Source organism: Chiloscyllium plagiosum, chromosome 27 (genome assembly GCF_004010195.1).
Source record: "Chiloscyllium plagiosum isolate BGI_BamShark_2017 chromosome 27, ASM401019v2, whole genome shotgun sequence".
Taxonomy (NCBI): domain Eukaryota; kingdom Metazoa; phylum Chordata; class Chondrichthyes; order Orectolobiformes; family Hemiscylliidae; genus Chiloscyllium; species Chiloscyllium plagiosum.
This window is the reverse complement of record NC_057736.1, coordinates 41,320,191-41,326,190: the sequence shown is the minus strand read 5'-3', so window position 1 is coordinate 41,326,190 and position 6,000 is coordinate 41,320,191. Positions and strand designations below refer to the sequence as shown.

Here is a 6,000-nt window from a genome sequence, read left to right as displayed (position 1 = left end):
GGACGACACTAAGGTCGGTGGAGTTGTGGATAGCGACGAAGGATGTAGTAGGTTATAGAGAGACATAGATAGAATGCAGAGCTGGGCTGAGAGGTGTCAAATGGAGTTTAATGTGGACAAGTGTGAGGTGATACACTTTGGACGGAGTAATCGGAATGCAAAGTACTGGGCTAACGGTAAGATTCTTGGGAGTGCAGATGAGCAGAGACATCTCGGTATCCATGTACACAGATCCCTGAAAGTTGCCACCCAGATTGACAGGGTTGTTAAGAAGGCATACAGTGTTTTGGCCTTTATTAATAGAGGGATTGAGTTCCAGAACCAGGAGGTTATGCTGCAGCTGTACAAAGCTCTGGTATGGCCACACTTGGAGCATTGTGTATAGTTCTGGTCACTGCATTATCAGAAGGATGTGGAAGCTTTGGAAAGGGTGCAGAGGAGATTTACTAGGATGTTGCCTGGTATGGAAGGAACGTCTTATGAGGAAAGGCTGAGGGCCTTGAGGCTGTTCTCGTTAGAGAGAAGAAGATTGAGAGGTGACTTAATAGAGACATACAAGATAATCAGAGGGTTAGATAGGGTGGACAGGGAGAGCTTTTTCCAAGTATGGGGACGGCAAACAGGAGGGGACACAACTTTAAAGTGAGAGGAGATGGGTATAAGACAGATGTCAGAGGTAGTTTCTTTACTCAAAGTAGTATGGGTATGGAATGCTTTGCCTGCAACGGTAGTAGATTCGCCAAGTTTAAGTGCATTTAAGTCGTCATTGGACAGGCATATGGATGTACATGGAATAGTGTAGGTGGGATGGGCTTCAGATTAGTATGACAGGGCGGTGCAACATCGAGGGCCGAAGGGCCTGTACTGCGCTGTTATGTTCTATGTTAATAGTTGACCTGTGTCCTCAGCAGTAGGGGAATCTGTAGATGTGATTGAGTTGTTGGTGATTGGTTGTTTTCCAAGGTTATTATTTCACCAGTTGCCGAATTCCAAGATAATGAGAGATATAGGGCGAGAGTTCCAGTTCTTGGCACAATTTCATGTTTCTTTCTGTTCTGCTGCTCAAAAGCAGCTGCTGAAATACAGTTTCCTGTGTATTTCAGAATCTCCCACCATTGTCTTTGCAAGTTGGTGAATTGGAAGGTAAATCTTTCATTTCTCAACATGTAAAATTATCATACAAGTGTGAGCTAAATAAGACATGCAAGCTTCTTGATGGTAACTCAGATGCCTGCTTTCAGTGTCTTTCAATGAAAATGGTACTTCTAGTGTGGATAGCTCCATTTATTCCATCGTGGTCATCCAATGTTTGCCTCAATCTGTACTCAGAGGACCATTGTGGCCATTTTAGATTTATGTTATTTTCCTTTTGAAACCATTTTAGTTCCAGAAAAGTATAAAGTCTAACAACCAGATGTTGGAAATTAATATTCAATAGACCATACGTATCAGTACTGTAATATATTTAGTAGTGATGCATTCTGCAAAATATAGCATTATATGTTACATCTGAGCTTCTAATATTCCCCTTGCTATCATTTTGCATAGAAATAGCTTTACTCCTGTGTTGGCGGGTCACTCCCGGTCCTTAACTAATAATAGTGCTTTCCTACTGCTATCTAGCCCTGCCTGTGCGCCACCTATTCATTCAACAATACTTTGTACGTATTTTTCTGCTGGTGTTGCTGCCACTGCTGCTGCTGCTGCCATCACCGCCATTGCTGCCATTGCTGCTCCCAGTAAGTACTGAGCTGCTGAAAATTTTGTTTTTGTTTATTCCTGTCCTAAGTTACTTCATTAGCCTGAGTCATTGATTTAATTTTGCACTATTGTCTTTGAACTTGTTAAATTAGTCAATGTCTGTGGTACTAAATGGCCACTTGAGTGAAATAGCATTCCATTTTGCAATCATTTCCAATCCTTTAGAAGGGAAAGTGAGGTCTGCAGATGCTGGAGATCAAAGTTGAAACTTTATTGCTGGAACAGCACAGCAGGTCAGGCAGCATCCAGGGAACAGGAGATTCGACGTTTCGGGCACAGGCCCTTCTTCAGGAATGAGCAGAGAGTGTTCAGCAGGAGAAGATAAAAGGTAGGGAGGAGGGACTTGGAGGAGGGGCGTTGGAAATGTGATAGGTGGAAAGAGGTCAAGGTGAGGGTGATAGGTCGGAGTAGGATGGAGCTCTTTCCACCTATCACATTTCCAACGCCCCTCCTCCAAGTCCCTCCTCCCTACCTTTTATCTTCTCCTGCTGAACACTCTCTGCTCATTCCTGAAGAAGGGCCTGTGCCCGAAACGTCGAATCTCCTGTTCCCTGGATGCTGCCTGACCTGCTGTGCTGTTCCAGCAATAAAGTTTCAACTTTGATATCCAAATGAATCCAACAAGAACTGGACCAAGCATATGTGGTACTCATAATCTTCTTCATCCTAAGTATACGCATGATTTTACTACAACTGCTAAGTATTTCATCAGTAATATTTTCAGCAACATAACACAAAACATCGCAGATAAGAAAAACTGCAGCATATTAACATGCCAAATTTCCCCTAAAGTAAATGCATTAAAATTCCATCAAATTTGACAATATTGTTATGTATTTGGCTTTAAGGGGTTAACACGTAGGGGGTTCCATACAACAGCCAAGCAGGGTGAGATCAATAGTTGTGATGTTGAGAAGATATGCTCTTCTTCATTAGGGCACCGTCGACCATGTCGGGGGGGAAATTGCGGTCCTTGAAGAAGGAGGCCATCTGTGTTGTCCTTTAGAAGGATCACTTCCCTGAAGGGTTTAAGAGAACTGTTTACATTTTTACAATAATCCAATAGCTTTCTTGTTCATTGATTTGTTTTTCCTGCTTCTAATTTACAAATATTCAAATAAGATGCATTTATTTTCAGAGCTCCCTCTGGTGAGGTTTATGCATTTGTCCCATACATTTCAGTGTCCTGGACTTGGAGAGGATTCCAGTGTCCCTTTCTGATGGCCAACAATTGATTTGGGTATGCAGAATGTTGTGAGAATGCCAGATGAGAACAGGGTGAAGGTGGCTACTGATGCCTTTTGCAGTTCAGCATCCCCTGCTTGTTTATTAATATCAGGGTTCCATAGCAGGTTCCTCATTTGAGTTTCTCAGCTACTTGTTCCATATTGCCAGTGCTGTTGTAAGCACTTTTTGTTTTCCCTTCTGCTGCACCCATTATAAATTTTCCGATGTGTCTCTGAAGAATTGAAGCAATTGCTAACACTGTTTGTTTAATTCATTAATGGGATGTGGGCATCAGCATTTGTTGCCCACCCCTAGTTTCGCTGGAAAAGGTGGTGATGAGCTGCCTTCTTGAACCACTGAGTCCATAAGGTGTGGGAACTCCAACAGTACTGTTGGAAGGGGAGTTTCAGAATGTTGGCCCAGTGACGTGAAGGAACAGTGACGTAGTTCCATGGTGTGTGAACTGGAGGGGAACTTCCAGTTCGTTTCCCAATGCAGCTGTTACCCTTCACCTTGTGTTTTAGAAAGTGCTGTCAAATGAGCAGAGGTGTGTAGTTATAATGCATCTTGTACATGGTAGACATTGCAACCATAGTGTGTCAGTGATGAAGAGAATGAATGGTGAAGTTTGTGGGTGGGATACCTTTCAGGTGGGCTGCTTTGTTCTGTATATGTCCAGCTTCATGAGTGTGGTCTGAGTTGCCCCTGTTCAAGCATATGGAATGTAGTCCATCACTCCTGACTTTTGTCTTGTAGATGTTGTGCATGCATTGGGGGGCACAGGAAGCAAGTTACTCACTCAGAATTCCGAGCCTACAACCTGCTTTGGTAGCTATTGCAATGAAATGGGCGGCACGGTGGCACAGTGGTTAGCACTGCTGCCTCACAGCACCAAAGACCCAGGTTCAATTTCCGCCTCGGCAACTGTCTGTGTGGAGTTTGCACATCCTCCCTGTGTCTGCATGGGTTTCCTCCGGGTGCTCCGGTTTCCTCCCACAGTCCAAAGATGTGCAGGTTAGGTGAATTGGCCATGCTAAATTGTCCATAGTGTTAGGTGAAAGGGTAAATGTAGGGGAATGGGTCTGGGTGGGTTGCTTTTCGGAGGGTCGGTGTGGACTTGTTGCGCTGAAGGGCCTGTTTCCACACTGTAAGTAATCTAATCTAAAAAAAAATGACTGGTCCAGTTCAGTTTCTGGTCAAGATGGTGATATGGTATTCAGTCTTGATAATGCCATTGAATATCAAGGATGAGGGTTAGATTCTCTTTGTTGGAAATTATCATTACCTGGCAATTGTGTGGCAGTAGTGTTAATTGCTGTGTCTCAGCATCTGGATATTGTCTACATCTTGCATACGGGATTAGCCTGCTTCAGTAGCTCCACTTCTGACCTTATGATGAAGGGAAGGCTATGGTGATTGGACCCAGAGCACAACTTTTGTGGAATTCCTGGAGAGATGTCCTGGAGAGATGATTGACCACAATCACATCCATCTCCCTTTGTGCTCAGTATGACTTCAACTGTTGCATGTATTTTTTCCCCCTCAATTCCCTTTGTATCCTGTTTTGATAGGATAAATGCAGCTTTGATGCCCAGTGCAGTCACTCTCACCTTAGCGCTGGAATTCACTTTTGTCTGTATTTGGACCGTGGCTGTAAATGAGGTCAGGAGTGAGTGACTCTGATAGACCTCAAACTAATTGGGCAGATTATTCCTTTAGAATTTCTGCTTGATAACAATATCAATGATCCTTTCCAACTCATTGTTGATGATCAAGAGTAGACTGAGAGGGCAGTAATTGATAGGGTTGGATTTGTCTGACATTTTGTGTACTGAATGTACCTCAATAATTGTGGGCGGCACGGTGGCACAGTGGTTGGCACTGCTGCCTCACAGCGCCAGAGACCCGGGTTCAATTCTCGCCTCAGGCGACTCTGTGTGGAGTTTGCACATTCTCTGCGTAGGTTTCCTCCGGGTGCTCCGGTTTCCTCCCACAATCCAAAAATGTGCAGGGTAGGTGAATTGACCATGCTAAATTGTCCGTAGTGTTAGGTGTTAGGGGTTAGGGGTAAGTGTAGGAGTATGGGTCTGGGTGGTATACGCTTCGGCGGGTCGGTGTGGACTTGTTGGGCCAAAGGGCCTGTTTCCACACTGTAAGTAATCTAATCTAATCTAAAAAAAATCTTTCCACATTGTCGGATTGATGCCAGTGTTGAAACTGTACTGGAGCAGTGTGGCTAGAGTCATTAGTACTAATACCAGACTGTTGTCAGGGATCTTTTCAGTATCCATTGCCTCCACCCATTTCTTGATGTCACGTGAATGAATCAAATTGGCTAATAACAGGCATCTGTGAAGCTGACCTCTGGAGGAGGCTGAGATAGATCATCTATTTGCCTTCTGGTTGAAGGTAGATGCAAATGCTTTACCCTTGCTATTTGTGGAGCCTCCTCCTCCCGTGAGTTGTTAATTGTACACTGCCATTTATGACTGGATGTAGCAAGACTTCAGTTTAACCACAAGTAATTAGATCTGTTCTGTTGTTGTGGAATCACTTAAATCTATTTCATATTTCTTCGTCTATATTGTACCTTTCTCAGGTATACACCTCATTTATAAGTATATCTACAGCTGTTCCTGACATGCCATTCTGCATTTTACATTGAAATAGGATTGATCTCCCTATTTGATAGTACTGTCAGAGTGGCGAAAATGCCAGACCATGACGTTACAAATTGCAACTGAATACAATTCTCTTGTTGCTGATAGCCTACAGCATCTTGTGGATGCCTGGCTTTGAGTTGCTTGATCTGTTCAAAGGCTGTTACATTGAGCATAGTCATATCATCACACAACATAATGGAGGGTGCCCTCAATGTGAAGATGGCACCTTATCTCCACATGGAGTATGTAGTGTTATGCCTTACTGCTGTTGTCATGGACAAATGCATCTGGGAAAGGTAGATTACTGAGGGTGAGGTCAGTTGGGGTTTTCCCCTCCAGTTGAATTCCT

The 6,000-nt window shown here is 43.7% G+C and overlaps 1 protein-coding gene across 4 annotated transcripts in view; it reads left to right on the top strand.

Moving 5' to 3' along the window:
- inpp5b (inositol polyphosphate-5-phosphatase B) overlaps positions 1-6,000 on the top strand; it is a 168,335-nt gene that overhangs the window by 89,423 nt on the left and 72,912 nt on the right. Inside the window, exon 2 of one of the 4 annotated variants that reach the window (XM_043717905.1) lies at positions 1,624-1,739. The exons of the other annotated variants lie outside the window; for them this stretch is intronic. The gene's annotated coding sequence lies outside the window, so the exon portion shown is untranslated. The remainder of the gene's footprint in view (positions 1-1,623; positions 1,740-6,000) is intronic. 4 annotated transcript variants of the gene reach the window in all.